Genomic DNA, 20,577 nt, shown 5'->3' with positions numbered 1-20,577 from the left:
TTTTTACCTAAAAAGGGGGGGCTGTCTTATTTGATGGCCCTGCCTTATCATCGGGGAAACACGGTATAATATGGTGCTATCAAAACTTGTTGTATGTGTCGTAAATTGTTTTATAGACTTTATTATTAGTATTAATATTTTGTCATTGTTTGTGAGCCGGCTAAATAATTTCTTGTTAATGTTTGACAATATGATGAGTAGCGTATTATAAAGTTTTATGTTAGAAATGATACGTGTGATAAGTGTTTGCAGCTATCTTATCATGTATGATTGCCATTTTATTGCTTCTGTTGTGTGTCATGTCTGGTTTGAACCTGAAGAACAACTATTTTATATACTTCAATGTACCGGACCTTGGATGTAGTGGCTGCACTAATTTTTTTCCCCTGTGTTTGTTGTTGCTGAAACTGCTAGTAAAACATAAAACAATACTCAGATATAATAAAACTCCTCCAATTGTATACCTAATAGACCACAAGTGAACAAGTTAAACAAGTTAATTGTTGGAGTTTATGTATACTTTAAGTTAACTTATACTAGTCATACTCCATGACTTTGTGTTACTTTCAATCAGAACAACCGAGTTTTCAATATAAAAAATCACAACATTCTTTTTTATTGATCAGTTTTGATTGATGTTTGGGTAAAATGTAATTAAAAATTGATCTAGTGTGGTTTTCCATTAGAAATCCCTGAACAAGTGTGTGGTATATTGAATACATATAATTGATCACAAATGATACATTTACTTGTTGATTGTAAGAGAAATTATATATATTGAGAGAAAACAGAGTATGCCAAGCATTCTTTTTCTAGGCAGTGTGTGGCATGGTACTTTCTGAAGTACTGAATATTACCAGTTTGTTATATAAATAATTTGAACGATTCAGCCGAAGCTTCCAATATGAAGCATGTTTTTTTTGATGGTGTGGAATGAATTGTGTATCTCTTATCCATGTTTTACAGAACTGGAAATGTCCTTCTCTGAGCATATTTCCTTGTATATCAGCTGTAGTTCTAATATTCCTTTTAAGGTAATTCATATAAACAGTGCTGCCCTCATGCCAAGACTGTGAACTTTACAGAACGATTTTCCACTTAGAGGAAGCATGCATCTTAGACTAGACTGAGGACAAGAATAATGGCGATATCGCCCATAGCCATCCGTCACATTTCAGCTGTCTGCTCGTTTGGTAGGTTTCAGCAAAATCTTTGGAGTTTTGTTTTTAGATTTGCATCAGGTCCATGTCCTTTTTTTTCCTGTTAGGTTTGATTGACTATAAATATTAGATTGTTAGTTTATACGATTTTTTTTTTCTTTTAACTTTTGACTGTTGACCCTGTTTGCGAGAGATGTTCCTATAGAATAGTGTTCCTTTCATATTGCTGTTAGCTGTTACCACACAGCTCTATTGCGGTAATGGCCATTAGTTTACTACATCTCAGGAAGGATATTCTATACCATGTTTCCTGTTTAGTCAGGCATTTTTTTCTGTCCCTATTTAAATTACAGCAATTTTCCAGGTGCCTGGGGAGCTGGTTCGTGAACCATTTGTTGACTGGTTATAATCTGTGTCCAGGAAATAGCATTTTTATGTTATTTAGAAAGGGCAACTTGTAAACTGATGCAATACAGATATCACAGAAAACACAAAGGCAGGTTTTTTATTTTAGAACCTTAAAGTGAACCTTCCATAAAAATGATTAATTTTTTCAAAAGCTTTTTGGTCCACATTTGTTGCCATTAATATTTGAGGATGGGGTGCTGTTGGTAAAGTGGACTTCCCATTTTCATGGAAGGTCAACTTTAAAGTATTGCTTATTTAAACATGGTTTACAAGAATCCTATAGTCTAAAAAATGATTGGAAATGCAGTTTAGCTGCAGTAACTAATTTTAAAGCACTGTGCTATAATTGCAACTATGCATGATCTATTTTATAATTTATTGAAAATCCAAATATCACTCCCTATGAATATGATATACTGTTATTAAAATACAAGGGCCTGAAATAATACTGGAATTAAGCCTGTGCCCTGAGCATCAACACATTCCTTGACATCATTGGGAACCTAGGCAATACGTCTGTCTGCCTGCCCACAGTAAAAGTTAGATTTCTCTTCAGGCCCACACAGAGAGCTTCAAAAGAACACGCCAAGATTGTGGAGCAGCCACAGCCAAAAATGGAATTTGGATGTTTGACAATCAAAGGATACACTTCAGATCACTAAAAACTAAGTAATTTAGAAGTAAGATACTTAAAGAAAGAAATATGATCATTTATTGAAAGTACAATTTGCCAAAAGACCTAGCTGGAATTAGTCCATGTTGCATACAAAGACCTGAACACATTTATTTAGTCTTCCTTTTCCTCAGAAATCTTGAAGTATATCTAAAGGCAAACCTTTTTTTTCCACATTTAAGATAGAGTCAGAAAAAGTTAAAACCACTATCATTTTTCCCCTTTTGTGTCCCATTAGGTTGATTTCTCTTTTGATCTCTTCCTATCCTGGGGTCCAAGAGGAACTGAGAGAAAATCTTTCCAACCATAACAGACATTGGAAGAATTCGCCTCTATTCTTTTTTAAAGGCAGTTTAAAGTTTTGGATTTACCGTCACATGCTTTTTCTTGGTGACACTGGTGATCCATAGTGGGGTTCTAATCACTCAACACTTCTATCCGCAAATAGTAAATGTTTCAGTTATGCTACAAAATTTAGAACTGTTTGGATTTGCAGAGATGTTTTCCAGTATTAATGACCTCTGGTCATATTGTTTTTCCATAACATTATATATGATTTTGTTTGAGATGTTATATTTGTGTTCTTGGAAATGACTGTTTTGTTGCTATAGGGATCTCATACTGCTCATAGCTGACCTCGGTTACGACAAGGACTCTGCTAGTGTAATGACAAGTAAAGGCTATTTTATGTCACTTCAAAGTTGGTGGTGCCAAAAATAGGATGTGTTTATTTCTGGTTAAGGAGGAATTCCTTTACTCATTTATTATATGGGCCTGTCTTCTCAATGATTTTAAGCAGATTTTTCCACTCACAGCAGATCAGTCGTAAACCAGACACAACTATGTAATTGTTCATACTTTACAGTGCACATTTTTAGCTTATGTGCTCAGGAATTACATTTATTGCCTAGGAATGCATGGCACAGAATAAAATCAATACAGTGCCTTAAATCCCAGAGCTTGGGTAGCCCATATGAGGGGAAATGTAGTATTGGAACTCCTAAATAACCCGGTAAATAATTTGCATGAAAGAATTGTGAAATTTCCATTTAGTTTCTAAACTGCAGTTAAGGAATGTTGTACTAAATACTAATTATATATTTTTATATATTTTGGGGAGGCACCACAGAGCATTTCCTTTACAGCTGCTTTCTACTGTGTTTCTAATGATACTGGACAGTGCATATAAAATGAAACTAGATGCAAACCCTAATTTTCTAAAGCACTGTCTTCCATAAGCAGCTGCAGTTTTGCCTAAAATCAGATTTTGATTTTCCTTCTGTGTATCTCATTGTGGCTGATGATCTCCACCTTCTGGTTGGTCTCTTGCTCTGCCGCACTTGCATTCACTCCAGCATTGACTTTGTATCCGTGTTCTGGAATAACTGTAATATATTGGTAAACTGTGTTTATAGTACCCCTACTTGTGCTTTATACATTCAGCACCTTATTAGTTTGCATTACAAATGATTGTATTGAATTGCTGCTGCATGTAACAGGGTGACAGCGCCCTCAAAATGCCATCACAAAAAGAATCTGAGTTTATACTCTGCTTACACCATTAGATGGCACTGTATCTTTATGTAATGTGTGCAACAAACTCTTAATAAAGCATTTGTTACACAGTTCACACAAGGACACAGCGCCATCTAATGGTGGCCAACACCTATGCACAAAAAATGTATGTTTTGATTCCAAATGTTGAAGTCCTATCTTTTTTGTGTCTCCAGTGGGCCTAGATGACATAACAGTATATTTATTTAGACTGTTTTTGTGTAATAATAATGAACAATGTGTGTATGTGTGACATTCCCTGTACCTGATTCTTAAATGAGAATTATATATTTTACATGCGATGCTGCAGTCTTCAAAATAATCCTGTTCCTAAATAAAACTGCAAAATGATAAGGAAAATGCAGAACATTGTTTGTATTGTTGCCATGAGAATAAAGTTGATAAAGATATCTTTGACTATTCTGTAGCCATATGAAGTGGAATCATTTGGATTTACGGTCAAAGAAAATTGGAAGACGTTTTATTTTATATTTGTGTGTTCATATACAGTTTCATTTGTGTGTTTGTTATGCATATTTGTTTACAAGGTAACATGAAGTTTCTGTGTAGGCCATACCGTGAAAATGACTTTTAATAGCATGATGTTGATAAATATTATGTCATGGAAGGGCTAGGAGGTTTCAATAAGATACAATATCTAATAGAGGGGTATTCAATATCCCTGTGATTAATATTCTGTCACACAAATCTGTCTGTGTCAGGGTTTAAAAGAGACTTAAGATTCAATACGTTAGGTTGTGATTGTCATAACCTAAAGTAGGTACAACTTGTCAAAAAATAAGCAAGGTCTGACAAACTGTAATCCAAAAAGAAAATGTTTGGGCAGAGCAGGATTTAGCATGTTAATGGAGCTTCTTCAGTTTTGAAATGCTCATAAGTACAATATTTATTTATAGAGGGATCATGTGTTGCTTGGAGCACGGTCAGACCTGCAATGTGTCGGACATTTGCATAATGTGTAAATGTGTACAGCGTACTTGTAATAAAGTATGACAGACTTATCTGCTACAGATTGTGTGCCCTCCTGGCAGTGTTTCATGGTTACCTCTGGTCTTCTGCTTGGTCCTCCTTTTCCAATTTTAGCCATTGGGTTGCCATTGATGATGCCTTTGTTTCCATTTAAAAAAAAAAAAGATAGTTGCTGGTAATAGCTTGGTATTGTAAAACTCTCTTATTTAAAATGTTTTATTGTAACTTTAGTTCAATTTGGTTTATTTAGTGTCACTCACATTTTTTAGATGGGGTAGGACAGGTTAAGGCTGTGTACACATATAAGATCACTGTCGTTGGAAAGGATCCTTCATGATCATTACCAGTGAAAGGAGAATGAATGAACACTGACTGTACGACACAGCACCGTCCTGTTCTTGGCCTATTAATCTGCCAAGAAGAATTGATAAACAATGCCGGGGGACTGCTGTACAAATGTCATGTTTGATGACAATTTGTTGATGTGTGCACACAGTCTTTTAGTCTGTTGTTTCTTTTAATTTATTTTATTGTTGCCACCCATTCATTTACTCTATTTTACCGCGACCACTATCACCACCTGACTGAAAGTCAGGACAGATTCTTTGGTGTAGAAAGTGAAGGGAAACACATAACGGGATAATACCATTCACAATGAAAATTAAGTTTTGGCTTTATATATATATATATATATATATATATATATATATATCCTTAATGTTTGAATGTTTAGCATGGCACAGCATGGCATACTACATGCTCGGGTGGCTGCTGAGTACTAGCTGTGTAAATTGGATACTTGAGATTCATTAAGTGTAAATGAAAATAAACTGCTAGTTCCACACCTATATTCCAGCTGTTGTTATGCTAAGCCATGTCACAAGCAGAAAATAATATTTTTAACTGAAAGTATCAGAAGGTTAGGCACCGATATAGCCGGATTTCAGTTCCCACGTGTGAGCCATCATTTTAGCTCAGGCGCAAAAGTCATGCAGAAAACATTGTTGTCCGTCTATATTTAGCTGCTTTGTCTATTGCTGGAAAGACAGTTAGAGGGAAAAAGCGTGTATCTTGTTTGTGCTGTGAGGTCATCTGTCCCATGGGTTAGTTGTGCTGTGCAGAATTATCCAGAGGGCCTTTTGCTCAGAATGATTTCTCTGCTCTCTTTAACCTAGTGTTCTTTCCACATACTGTCCTTGCAAATAAATTTTATCTAATATTAGCTCACTGTCCTTTTTATATTTCTATTTTCCTCCACTTAGGATCTGTGATGAACATATGAAAAAAGGGGAAAAAGCGTATTTTTTTAGAAAATATTTCTAACAAAAATCTAGTTTTGTCGCTTTAGAGAATTTAGCCAGATGGCTGCAAGATTTGGCTTTAGCACATAACTATAAGGGATAAGATGCCAGCTCTGTGAAATCAGTTTGTGGGAGGCCAAAGCATATGTTCTTTCAATTGAGGGTCAGAGGGCAAAAAGTGTTTGATATTAGGTGGAAAAGCCAATATGTTGACTTGTCCAATTCCTTATCTATATAATTGGGCGGTCCATCACATGTTAGGAGAACAAGAAAGGGATTGTATTGTAAAACTGTTGTCAGAGTAGCCATGTGGTTCACTGATAATAATACTTAGAATTTCTCTCCTGTAGATAGTTATGCCCTCCAGCACAGGTGATGAAACAGCATGGCCCGCGTCTCGTTGAAGCATATTTGTTTCCTCTCCACTCAATTCCCTAGTAGGAGTGCTATGCTGTGTTTATGTATGTGCACAGAAAATTGTATATCCTGTTTTTCCCATTTGTATCCATAAGTATTATAATATAGAGGGTTTATAGAAGGGCATTGGCTATACCTCTGGGCTGCATCACCTGGCTAGTAAATGGTAGTATTCAGTATTGCCAGCCTAAATTAAACAAGTATCTAATCATGAAGCTAAAATTCACTTATGAGATGTTCTGCCTTGCAGTGGACTGTTGTCAGTCTTGTGATTTACATACCTCTGCCACATTGCATAGACAATAAGATGACAATTTGGTGTTTTACAGATGCCTTTTGTCATCTGCCTACTCATTAAAAAGTGAAGAAGCACTATGATGATGCTGATTCATTATCAAATAAGCAGGCTGAAGGCAGAGAGGAGACATAGGGCATTGCATAGCTGAGTCAAGAAATAAAAGTTACACTTGCTTGTACAGTGGCAGTAGTATGCAAGTCACCAACACTTTAGTGGGTATAACCGTATTTAGAAATTTGCCCGAACCTCTGCATTGGGGCAAACCTAAACCTAAAAGTGTTACAACATTTTACAGCAGGCAGAAGCAGTTAGTACGATCATTCATTCCCTATGCACAGTTGCGGGAAAGATGCTTAAATGTAGTGCCTCAACTGAGGGCATGGTTCATGGGAGTGAGGAAGTGGCAACCGCACCACAACCTTCCCTCCTGTGGGCCAACTAGCCATTAAAGTACAAAAACAGGGCCTGATTGGCAGCTAGCTGCCTGTATGTATTTATCACTTTTCCATTTTATTGCCCTCAATACAATAATTGAACTAGCAACTGTGGGTATGCATGAACAGTGGAAATTACTGTTTACAAGCCATTATTATTTCTTTCCAAATATATTTTTACAATATATGACAATATTCCACAAATTAATGGCATAAATTATTTTATTATTTTTTGTATTTTTGAGTGAAAATTGTGTGACTGTCCAACTCATATTCTAACAGGTTGAGGACAAAATGAAGGGAACTTTTATGGCAGTGACTTTGGCATACACTTACTGCACCTAAAGACCAGGAGATCATTGGGTAATTATTTATAGAAGGACATGCCTGTCATCTAAAGTGCTAGTGAACTCACATCCTCAACCCTTTCCTGTTTCTTCTGGTCTTTTAAATCTATCTTGCCTTTGCAGCCGGACATGTGCTGTAACCAGATTGCATCTATTTGGTGTGCTATTTCCAGATAGTCTTCCTGCAGAGCCTGTTATTTGTGATTCATGTGGAGTTTATTTTTGGAAAATTTCACAATAATTTTATATAATTACATTTCCTTGGTGGTAAAATCTATTTCTTATTGTGAGGTCACAATGAACATTAGCCACAGTATAGTTATTTGTGTAGCTGACGTTGAATACAGTTATCCGTGTAAAAAACATATATATATATATATTTATGTGTGTGTAATTTTGTATGTCGTAAACCGTTTCTTGTTACTATTCTTGTGTGTGTATAAATAAATATACCGGTATGTATTTATTTAAATGTATTAACTAGTATTTATATAGCGCTGACATATTATGCAGTGCTTTACAAAGTCCATAGTCATCTCACTAGCTGTCCCTCACAATCTAATATTCCTACCATAGACATGTCATTAGCACAATCCAAGGTCAGTTTTGGGGGGGAAGCCATTTAAAGTTATCTGATATCATTTTATTTTTTTGAAGTGCAGCATGGAACACGCATGGAAAAAAGAATGTGGTCCTTAATTTTACACAACAAATTAGGATTTTCTGCTAGATCTGCACCCCCCACCCCTACACACAGCTCACAAATGCACTTCTGCATACACACCCTGTAATTTCATACACTGCGGTCATAGTGATCGGTAGATGAAATATATTTAGATTTTCAGATGAATGATAAATCCAGTAGCTGTATAGACTTCATAGGGCACATCTGTAATATATGACATATCATATTCAACTGCAGCCTTGAACCATCTCTGCAATAAGGTGTCCAACAACATACAATGGATACAGCTGCTCATCCGTCGTAGTTAGACATTGTACATATCAATAAATGAACAAACAATCCTAGATTTCACTCTGGTAGATGTTCATCCATGTATGGTTGGCATTACACAGTGTGCCTATTACTGATGATATATTATTATTATTATACACAGCTCACTCTCATGTAATCATGCCATCAATTTTTTAACCAGGCATATACAACTCCATTCTCAGTATTTTTACCTCTAGTGAGGTTCAGCATCCCTGTTCAAACAGCTAATTTCTAGTCCCAAGTTTCATAACTACAGACCGGGCTTTAGACATCATACTAGGGTATTATTAGAAATACCTCAGCCTAAATAATATGAGGCCAAAGGATTACCAAGACCCGTCAAAGACAAGGTATACCCAAGAGCTAACAAGCATAGACTCTTTCCATGCTTACAATGGATGATAAATGCATGATTGCCAAACTCCTTGTTTAGTTAGAATGCTTACAGTCTCAATTAATAATGTAGGGACACTAGAATGAGATGGTCTTCATGCTGGCTCTGAGGCCTCCCCTGTTGATACATATGTGGAACTAGTAATCTCCCTCTATATATGTTTTTATTGTCCTGGTTATCTGCTGGCTCCAAGTTAGTTCATTTTATCTTTTCTGGTGTATGACCGTATAATTATCCTGCCCTGTGAGCTCTTGATATGTAAGTTATTAGCTTGATTGTGTAAACCACCATTTTTTTCTATCCTTGGCACACATGAATAAAGTGTTTCCGTGAAAGCTCCACTTCTATGTCATGTGAATTACCTAGTACTATCATGTGCCGTTTCAGACAGGACATAGTGACACGGGAGAAAAGACAAATGGTTTCCTGAACAATGATTAGCCTTCTCAATAAATTATTATCCCCAGCACCCCAGCCTCCTACAATTTTTTGCTGAATTTAGCCTCAAAAGTTCAATGTCAAGAGGTGGCCAGAGTAGGGAACAAAAAACAAGAAATCTATTTTACAATTTGTACATTTTCAGGGTAGCTTTTGCTCATTGCCTTGCTTCTCTTGCCACTGGCCCATAAGTGCAGCAAAATGGCAGCCATGCCTACAGGTAGATGAAAGTCCCAATTAATTTAGAGTGGCAGCCTTTAGCCCACTTTAGAATGAGGACAGGAGGAATAATTTAGTTGTTATAAAATAGTCCTAATCTTTTTGGTAAAAGTTTCTGCCATGGTCAGATATTGCAACCCTTTCTATTTTTTTAGCTTCAGTTATTCTGCTTTAGTTTTTTTTGCAAACATCAGATTTATATTGGTCATTGACATTAGTAGATGTTTAACATATCCAAGTTGAATAAGATTGAGCTGTTAGGTCCAATTTTCTGAGGTTGAGGTTCCCTGAGGTTGAGATTTCTTGAGATTCTTTTAAACAAGAATCCTTGTGCAAAGCAATACTAGTGTCTGAAGCAAACACTAATACATTTCATAAATGTAATCTAATTATAATTATTAGGCAATATATCTGCCTGTAACATCTGTCCACTTTTATGGCCTTGCCTACTTGGTATGTCCTACCTGAGTAGGTGCGAGTGATTAAGGAAACGTCAGCTCCCATGATGTGTCAGTAAGCACTATGCAGTGTAGGGGCAGAGCAAACACACAAAGTAAATAAAGGTTTGTTGATTGTTTGTTGAGTGACAGAAATATGAATCAAATCTGTGTCCTCAAAGTGAGATTTGTTTAAATGACTCCAATTGGAGTAAAAAAATGTGTTAATAGTTTTCTACTAAGGAATTTTCCCTGACTTCCTGCTTTTTCACCATCTTGTCACATACATGGGGGGCAGTTATAAAGCCCAATCATTCTGACCTTCATTTAGCAAAGTTCACAGTGTATTTGAGACCCACTGTTTGTAAAACTGGCCAACAACTGTGAAAGTTTGCAGCATTCTGAAAATGATTAATCCCTAAAGAAGGCAGATGCTTACCCTAAAAAGTTGTCAGGGTCAGTTTTTGCTCAGCATTTATTTTATTTATTTCAGTTGTTTGAAGCAAAATTCCAACTAACAAAAGTAACAAAAATATCAAGGTCAAAATCTTTCCCTGTAGTTTTTTTCCACCATTAGATAGCCAGCATCATTTTAATCTTACTTCCCTCTACATCACTTAATCTACAAAACCCAGGAAATCCTGAACCTACCAAGGCCTGTGATTGGACAGTGACAAGAAAAGCTCAGTGATGAGCTCATTTATTTGTCACTCAATTTGCTATGCTTCTTCCTAGCTCAGGAACTGACTGGCTTTTTGTACTGCTTCTTCCTCTCACACTCCAGCCCTGCCATATAAGGACTGATATAAGGCCAATTTTGAGATTAACATTGTTTGTAATAAAAAAAAAATATATATATTTAATCATGCATGAATGAGTTTTTACAGAGTTGCTGTAAATTTAGGGTTACTGTACCATTTTACAGTCTCATCAAGTGAAGGACGTCTACACTTAAGTGCAGGAACAGCTCAGTATTTGATTTGTACATTGTTGTGAACACTTATGCTTAAGTACATCATTTAATGTGTGTGCCACTCCTTTTACTGTTCCGAAAGATCTGTGCTGCCTTTATTCCATTGCAGCGGAAAAAAAGCAAGCATAGGTTTTTAAAGCTGAAACCTCTAATTATGCTTTCGATTGGCTTTTAAAGGGTTTTGTTGATGGGTTTTCTCTAATTGCCTGCTGAATTATTCACATGTACCTTTGTATCCCTGCTGTAAATTATCTATAAAGCTGTGGTTCTGTGCACCACATATTGTCGAGCAGGACCGTGATGAGATGGCTGCTGTTGACACAGGTGCCCAGGTTATTAGATGACATAGGTATATGCTCCATCTAGCCCCTCCCGCTCTATCTCGGCTCCTGTGCAGAGTACGCTGCTGTATTGTAAGTACAGTTGTTTTCCTCTCACTTTTACATCAAGCAAGGTAAAGTAGGATCAGGTTTAAATTGATGCAGGTCTATGGATTTATGCTTTGCAGCTTAAAGGTACTGGTGATCCTTCAGTTAATTGAATGTGAGCAATAGTTTATAAATAGATTGTATATTTTAGTGCCAGTAGGGGAATAATCAGCATTACCAGTGGTAATTGTTGGCCAGTAAAGATTTTACTGTCCTGAATGGCGTTATTTCTTTTTTTTTATGTTATGATTCATTGTTAGATTATAGGAGCTATGCTAGGTTATACTAGTAGTAGGTAAGCAATGCTATTATGTCTTTACCCACTGCTCTTGGAAAAAAAAGAGTAAAAAATATACCACCAGCTGTTTTTTGGATTAGTATTTATATATATATATATATATATATATATATATATATATATATATATTTTAGTCCTGACATACTGCTGTGCCCTACAAAGTACACATACTGAAGCTCCTTGTATCCGTTTTTGCTCTGGAGCTTGTAGTCCAGTACTTTACCAAAAAGACACTCTAGGACCACTTTATTCATTATTAGCTAATGAGTTAATAGCCAGAGTGTGTGTTGTTGGTAAAACCCTGGACTGCAAGTTTAGGAGAAAGCTAGATGTACTTATAAGCAATATTATACAGTCATTAAATGCAATGCTTGACATGCACTGAATACAACTGACATGAATATTTTGATCTCCCTTTCTTTCTACTCCTACATCACCACCACATGTTTTCAACATGTGTTATGACCACCCAACATCCATGTTTTCAACGTGTGTTATGACCACCCAACATCCACATTTTCAATGTGTGTTATGACCACCAAACATTGTCTCCAGGCAGCCATAGTTATGTGATGATGTGAGGGGGGCAGCATTAAACAGCGCATCAGAGGCCAACATACACCACTGCCTGAAACGTCCACAGTAGCAGCAGGCACATGAACTGAAAATGTTGGAGGGATAGATAGCTAGAGGAATTAACTTACCAGAAAGATAAATGAAGGTGTGTCATTGTGTGTGTGTAAATAAATTTGAAAGAGCAAGTGTGTGTTTTCAAAGTGTCTCATAGTCAATACTGTGCCAAGAATAGGGGGGTGATGTTGAAATTATGTATATCTGACCCCGGCACTGAGTACATGGCATACACCGAGCCCCCCAAATCAGTGTGGTAAATAAATCTCTCCCTTCGCTAAGTGTCTCTTTACAGAACATAAACCTGTCCCCTGTGTTATGTGCATTACATACGCCTATACTGAAAACATTATATACTGTTGTACTTCACTGTCTGGTACATTCACCTGACCCCAACACTATGCACATTACATACTTCTGACTTAAAAATGCAGTTTTGGAGCACTCCACATAGGTATCCAATTTTGCAAAAAGTGTGTGGATTACAGTGTGTGGCTATAGAAAATAATGTCTTGGGCTATGTACAGACGTGCAATAATTATCGTTGGAAAGGATCTTTCACAATCTTTTCCAACAACTAAAAATTGCATGATGCATACAGCACCGTTCTGCTCTCTGGAGAGAGGAGAATGACGGAGCGGCACCCCACTGCGCTCTCTCCCCTTTCGCTTCCAATACAATGAACGCTGTACACACACCAGATTCTTGTGTGATATCGGCCCTGAGCCGATTATCGGATGAGAACTATTGCACGTGTGTACCTAGCCTTAGGCCATGCTCTGTTCCATTCTATGTTTACAGTCCTCTTTCTTTACCCCTCTTTTTACTAGAAGGTAACAAACATATAGATAGATTGTAAGCTCTTCTGGGCAGGGTCCTCCCCTTCTTGCAATCCCCATTTAATGTACAGAGCTGCATAATATGTTGGCGCTATATAAATACTATTTATTATTAATAATATTATTATTATTACCCTTCTGTTGAAGTCTTGGACAGGCATATCAACATTTTTTCAGGTAGCATGGATAATCACAAACCACTGTGCACACCATAGTGATACCTACGGCATATAATGTCTGTGCCCTCACTGCCATTTTGTAGACTATGACTCCAAATGAGAAATTATGGGATATTGTGTTGTGTGGATGAAAAATGTGAACCTGTAGCGATATCAGGGAGAGAACGGGTCAGTAAATTGATTAGCCTGGCAGTAGGTGTAAATACTCTTAAACTCTATAAAAGAAAAACACTTGAGCCAGCCATGGTGAAAGAATATATAAGATTAGCCAGATTCATTATTCCAATTCTCACCTTAAGGGTCACTTGGGATGGAGTGCTGCGACAATTCTCAATCATTTAGGATCTGAACGTATTTATCACCACCAGGCCAAAATTGGCGGGCTGGCTCTATCCAGAAGAATGCTGTTTGCTTTTATGTCTCTGTCAAGAGAATGAGTATAAATTAGGTTAAGTGGTCACTAATTACCTACCTAATTTGTTCCATATACAAATATACTTAAAGTGAGTGTCACATTTTGTACTAGTCAGAAGCACCAGAGCTGTCTTCAGGAGATGAAGGACTTGAGACCTAGATCTCATCTTAGATATATAAGATATAGTTTCCTGGGTCAGTACTGTTACTTCTCCCCTTTCGGAAATCAGACATTAAATGGTTTCTTTTTCCTAAGTTGACATTTTAATAAATGATTTTGAATGGACTGACATGTAACTATAGAGATGTACATATCTGTAATGTTATTTGTGCACAAAGCAGCATGGTGTTAGAGTTTTGCGACTCCTGGTCCAATAGCACAAAGACTTTAAAAATAAGAATTTAATATAACATACCTGTTTTTTTGTCATTAGACTAATTATTATTTAGTATTATGTTAGATATTAAGTCCTTTTTTATGCATAATTCCACTAAAAAGGAATATATTGAAGACTACGAGAAGAAATAAGGTTTTTCAGTTGACACATTTGTCAAGTCAACAAATGACACATTATTCCTATGATATACTTCAAGGTAGGATGCTTTTAGTTACTGGGTCATTTCTCAGCCTTCCGTAAAACTATAAATAATATTGTGTTGAGAAGTTACTGATCATAATAATTACAGTCCATTTACAGGCCATTTCCTGCTCTAGATGTGACCGTGCCCACCCGCAACCTGGCAACTAGTTCATCAGTGAGTTACAGAGGGGACGAGACTCCATTGTATCTCTGTATCAGTTTAGGTGGCCTAGACGTCAACATGGCACACAACTTAAAAATGATTTTAGTTTAGCCTAATATTGTATCTTTTGTACAATTACAGAGCATTTATTTTATTATTGTGTCTCTAGGCACATTTTTGGTTGTATCATCATATTATTGATTGTATTTCAGCACACATGTTTGTGTACTTCAGTGCAGTACTATTTTTGTTTCTGGTTGTGTCAGTACAGTATTGATGGTGTATCTGCACCATTACGCAACTGTGAATCTGCATGTTTCTTGTCGCGCCAGCACTGTATAGTGTCTGTCTGTGCACACGCCTGTTATTGTCTCTGTAAATGTGTTGTATCGGTCATTGTCCCTGGTTGTCTAAATACAGTAAAGGTTGTGTGTCTGCGCACATTTCTGCTTGTGTTGGTACGATAGTATTTTTTGTATCTGTGAATACATTTGATTGTGTCAGTATGGGACTGATTATGTATCTGAGCACATTTCTGGTTGTACTGGTGTCTGTGCACTCATTTCTGGCTTTGTTATTAGAGTGCTGATGTAAGTTTCTAATCAGAGTGTCTGAATGCATCAGTATGTTACTGATTGTGTGTCTGCTGACATGTTTTTGTTAAAGTTGCATTACCTGTTTAATTATCTAAGACCAGTTTTTTTAAATATATTCTATGAACATTTAAGGTTTTTTGGGACTATTTATCGTTAATTTAGTGACATACTATTTTTAGTGTTTTTTTTTTTTCAATTTAGTTACCAAAGTGTAATCTATTATTTCATTCAGTTATTGCATTATGTTTGTTTGAGGGGAAGTAGCTGGTCTAGGTGAGAAAGGTGTAATGCTGCCCTGATTGTACAACATTAGCAGAGTAACAATACAAATATAGTAAAAAAGGCTGGCCTTATTTATCACCAGTAATGCTTCATGTGACATTGGTGTTATGTGGCTGTAAATAAACACCAGAATGGAAAAGATTTATTTCTAATCCATTTTCTATTTAGCACAACTGGCTTTTCTATCACATAATACTGTTTTAGAAATAAAACCTTGAGAATTATCTGAAATGCTCAGTACATCAGGTTTCCACTAGTTTCTGTTTTTCAGCAGTGCCTGCCTATACTAATGTAGAGCTGTGTGTTTTCCCACAGTGGTCTTTCAGTATGTATGTCCACAGCAAGTAAGAAATTGGCATTTCTTTTTCTCTTTCTTTGGTTTTTTTAGACGAGGGGCAGTTTTCCTGACATCTGATTGAGCAGTGAAATGCTCATAATTGGTCCTCGTCTTGTCTTTATCATGAAACTGGCTAATTTGTATAGGACTTCAGAAACAAGTGGTTGTAATTATGTTGATGTGTTTCTACGGCTGCATCTCTGTGCTTTACTTACTCCTCCATCCACTGCAGTTCTGCAGAATTGGTATAATTTTATAACTTTATAACTCTTAGCTTTAAAATTACATAATAAAACAAATGATACAGGAGATGTTAGGTTTTGGATTTTGTAGACCTTATTCTTACTGCAGTGATCCCTGACAACTTTTCTCAGTCATAATTCCCATGGTGCTGAGTAAATAGGTTATGGCTTCCTGCTTAGGAAAGGCTGACACTTTCATTGAGGATGCAGTGACATTTCATGTTTGGCTGCATCCTTTACTGCTCTTTAGCTGAGAAGCCCTGGAAAATCTGACAAGATAAAGATATCTGAAGACCAAAGTACATTTTTTCCCTCTCACTGCACTGTTAAAAACCCCCCACTAATTATGGGATGTTTTCTGGAGTTTTGTTCTTTTTTCATACAGGATTGCTGCCTGTAAGTCTGGATTATTAAATCTACATTGGCCTTGTAGGTCAGTGTGAATCATGCAAGCCAAATGACAGCTGATTGAGAGACTCTGGTTGCTGAAGTGCAATAGCTGATTAGAAGCATATTCCAGCCTAGTAAATTAGTATATTGATCCCAGACTGCGTCCTGCAAGCAGCTTCTCTATCTAGCAAGTTTGCCGTAAAGACGCCTTGTATAATTACATTAGAGCCACCTCCGAGACTGCAACAATTAACCACCCCAAATGTCATGCAATCAATTAATGCACCCAATTTGATTACACTAATGTTCAAACCTGTGTAATGCAGTATCTAAGGACATAGTTATCTGTCATGGACACAGTGCTTAGGTGTATACTCTGTAATTCTGTAGCAGGCTTGGGCTATATGTGGCTGTCTAGCTCTTGTGAAAGAGGTCCTCTATGTAGAAAACATACTAAATATGAGTTCAGCATTTGCTGGAGAGCCTTAAGCTGCGTACACACTTGGAATAATTCTCGTTCGAAACGAACGACTAATGACCGTGGTTTGTCGCTGAAAACGAACGACCGTCCTGGCCGATCTGATTGCGCAACGATCGTTCACTATCTGTTGTGTGTGCGGTCGTTCAGTGATCGTGGATGGTTCTGCAGTGCACTTTCTCCTTTACATGTCACTTCCTGCATCGTTCAAACGATTGTATCTAGCGTGTGTACATTATTGGTGCATATTGCATAATCGTTGGTCGTTCGTTTTCTAACGACAATTATTGCACGTCTGTACCTAGTACCTTTAGTTTGGCTTTGTTGGTTCTGTAGCTGAACTGTTTTTCCATGTTTAACTTAGCCAGAGAGTGCAAAGGCTGAGCAGTGTTACCCTAGGACAGGGGTATCAAACTTAAATACACAGTGGGCCAAAAGTAAAAACTTAGACAAAGTCGTGGGCCAAACTTGAAATTGAAATAGCACCGCTACTACAATTCCCTGCGTCAAGAAAACAGTCCAATGCGGGGCCACACATAGGTAGAGAGGCCGCTGGTCCATAGACGTGAGTGATGGCAGGAATTGTAGTAGCGGAGCTATGTCAATGCAGCAGCGAGCCAGTTGCAATTCATATTTAGGATTCCTTAGGGGGCCAAAAAAACGACATTGGTGCACTTGGTTGCCATTTATTATTGGCATAGAACCCCAAATGCACCAGTACAATAATGCAATTATCTCTTTATAATCACAATATTTCATATTCTACAAAAACACATTTTTGATGCATTACTCTCACTGATTTTCCTCTGATTCTAAATGTTGATATTGCTAATTAATTTATGAATTATTAGGTAATCACTCCACCAAAATAAGTAGAACAGATTTTGCCAGCAAGTAGCTTCCAACAGGATTCTATATATATATGCTTGTATGTGTGTATGTATTGTTTGAGGGGCATGGTATTTGTTGGAATTCCTCCTAAATGCATAACAAGTGTGAAAATTATTAAAATAAATAAAACAACTTTCCACAACTTATATAAATTTTATTTGTTATTTTGACTGTTTTTAAATATTTATAAGATAAATAGAACACATATATTTTGTAAAAATTGATGAGCTGAGTGAGGAATCAGTTTCTGATATAGCAGAGACTTCTCAAATAAAATTTCTTGTCATCTCCAGCAAACATGAGCCTTCAGCCCAGAAGTGTCCAGTGGCATTTATTCTGACAGATTGTGCCTTAATATAAGAACTGTCCAGGCTTAGCTAGGTTGCTTTTACATTAAGTTCTGTGTTGTTCCTGATGAAGAGACATAACCTGTTACAAGAGCTTCCAAACCTTCAAGCCTATTATATTTTGTTTAATTTGCTGACTTTCCTTTCTCTGCAATTCTTCATTTTTAAAGGTTAGTTCTATCATCCCTTCTAAACAAGAAATAAAGAATTAGTACTATAGTTTCATGAACTTTAAAAGTGTTTGCATCTGCTGAACCACACTGAAGGAAGGAAGTGACAAGTTTAATAGTGTCTTAACAGTGTTGCCATCTTATGTCACATGGTTATGAGTGAAAACTAACTTCTTGCATCATCTACACAGCCTTTTGTAACAGTTTTTTTTTGTATTCATAGTAAAAGCAGAAATAGAAGCAGAAAGTTACAGACAAAGTAATACACTTTTGTGTTAGCTGTTCCACTTACAAAAGGATTTGTAGTTCTCTTCAGCCCCTCTTGTGATTCAGACACCTCTGCCAATCAGCATAAGCAGAAAAGTGACACCTGAAAATTCTAAATAAACTGTGCAGCTTTCTATTATATTAAATTGTTGGTTGATTGTATAAGAACAGGGAGAACAGGAAGCTTCAAAGCTGAACCATGAAATAATTCTATTGCTTGTGACTTTCAATAGAGTGTAAAATTAACAAGACTGGCTAAACAGAACCAATAATCTTTGATCAGGTAAAACCATATTTGTATTTTAACTGTCTGTCTGTTTAGATGTGTGCTTGAAATTCTGCTTTAAGAAAATCAGTATTATGTTTGGGTTAGATTTTCTCTCCTGGTAATGTTTCAGCTTTGTCTAGCTTGCCCATAGACTGTTTTAAATATGCCTGTGCTTAAAATGTGTCACCGTTGCAAATTTCATGCAAAATGGTGTATATTTGGTACAGTAACATTTAATCTTTCATTCTGCGGTATGTCTGGTGATGAGTTCCAGGCTTTTAAAGTTGAAATTAATATTTCATCATCCCCACACCCCCCTCCTTCTGCACAGATCTGAGGCAACACAAGATATAATAATCTTCCCATGACAAGCACTCGATTCTGATCAATAGATTCTTTCAATTTTTGGTGGAATTAAGGTAGAGAAATAATTAAGGTACAAACTAATTACTGACATAAAATTATTTGTGCTGAAAGCATAATTATTTATTTTCTTTGGACTTGCGGCTTTGCTACTTTTATTGTTAGCATAACAGAGTATTGAAATGGCATATCTAATAGTCATCGTTTGATCACTTTTAAGTTGGGTTGGGGAGACCTGTCAGACAGTATGCACAACTCAAAAGTGACCTTGCAGAGTTATTGTCAATGTTTATATATTTTTTTTCTTCTATATATACTGTTCTGGATGCCAGTGGTTAAAACAGCAGATGCATGTGAGCTGATATGAAATGCATTGTACTATTGGAAGCCATATATATATATATAAATGATTGTGTATGTGTGTGTGTGTGTGTGTGTGTGTGTGTGTATATATATATATATATATATATATATATATACACACACACACACACACACACACATCAAACTAACAGCTGTCTATTACCATTCATGTTTCACTTTTCTGTCATCTGTTGTAAGTTTCAGCCTTGCTCATTAAATCTTTCCATACTGAGCACCTGCATATTTTACTAAAAGTCACTTTGTACTTCTTGCTTTACTTCTGAAATCTGTAGTATTTTCTGAAGATGTTCATGTATAATGTCCATTTTATAATAGGACTGACACCAGGTCTTTTGCCCTATTGTAATTAGATTCTGATTTTGTCTTCCACACTGTACTAGAAATTCAAACACATTTTTTTGAGTTGCTGTGATCTGATTATTTGAGGTCTCTGCTGATAAGAGCAGTGTTGTCCTTGTGTATTCAGGTGTTAAAAGAAAGCATGTTTTTAGATTACTTTCAGGAAAGAGTGTTTTACATTGCATGTGTTTATCATATGTTTGCTTTGATATTGTAACTTGTGTAGAGGAGTTGGCATTACCATTAGAAAAGTAGAATCCAGTCAAGTCATTGTAGATGACTGGAAATGTTTTAAACTTACAGTGTTGGAATCTGTGCTAAGAGATTCTACAGCAGCTTCAGGGGAGATCTGATGATATCTGTTGCAGAAATGACTCTGTTTACTGAATATAATCTATATAATATAGCGCACTTTTTTTGCAGAATAAAATGTTTGACGTAATATTCACATATTATATATATATATATATATATATATATATATATATATATATATATAGCTTTATTTTGTACCACTTTCAGTATTTAATTGTTTTATGCTCTTCTATGGCTTATCCTTTAAAATGAAGGGTGTATGCATAAATCTGATTACATATCACTAATGTAGGCACAAGATAAAGCGCCAAATCCCTTTGCTAAGGTCTTTTGCGG

General features: G+C 36.4%; 1 protein-coding gene across 17 annotated transcripts in view; it reads left to right on the top strand.

Moving 5' to 3' along the window:
- PITPNM2 (phosphatidylinositol transfer protein membrane associated 2) overlaps positions 1–20,577 on the top strand; it is a 160,435-nt gene that overhangs the window by 17,652 nt on the left and 122,206 nt on the right. Inside the window, exon 1 of one of the 17 annotated variants that reach the window (XM_072415802.1) lies at positions 1,124–1,193. The exons of 15 other annotated variants lie outside the window; for them this stretch is intronic. The gene's annotated coding sequence lies outside the window, so the exon portion shown is untranslated. Of the gene's footprint in view, positions 1–1,123; positions 1,194–20,577 lie in introns of those variants that run through there. One more of the 17 variants, XM_072415804.1, reaches the window with a different exon arrangement.

The sequence above is a fragment of the Pyxicephalus adspersus genome, chromosome 6 (genome assembly GCF_032062135.1).
Source record: "Pyxicephalus adspersus chromosome 6, UCB_Pads_2.0, whole genome shotgun sequence".
NCBI classification, from domain to species: domain Eukaryota; kingdom Metazoa; phylum Chordata; class Amphibia; order Anura; family Pyxicephalidae; genus Pyxicephalus; species Pyxicephalus adspersus.
This window is presented reverse-complemented; position numbering and strand designations above follow the sequence as displayed.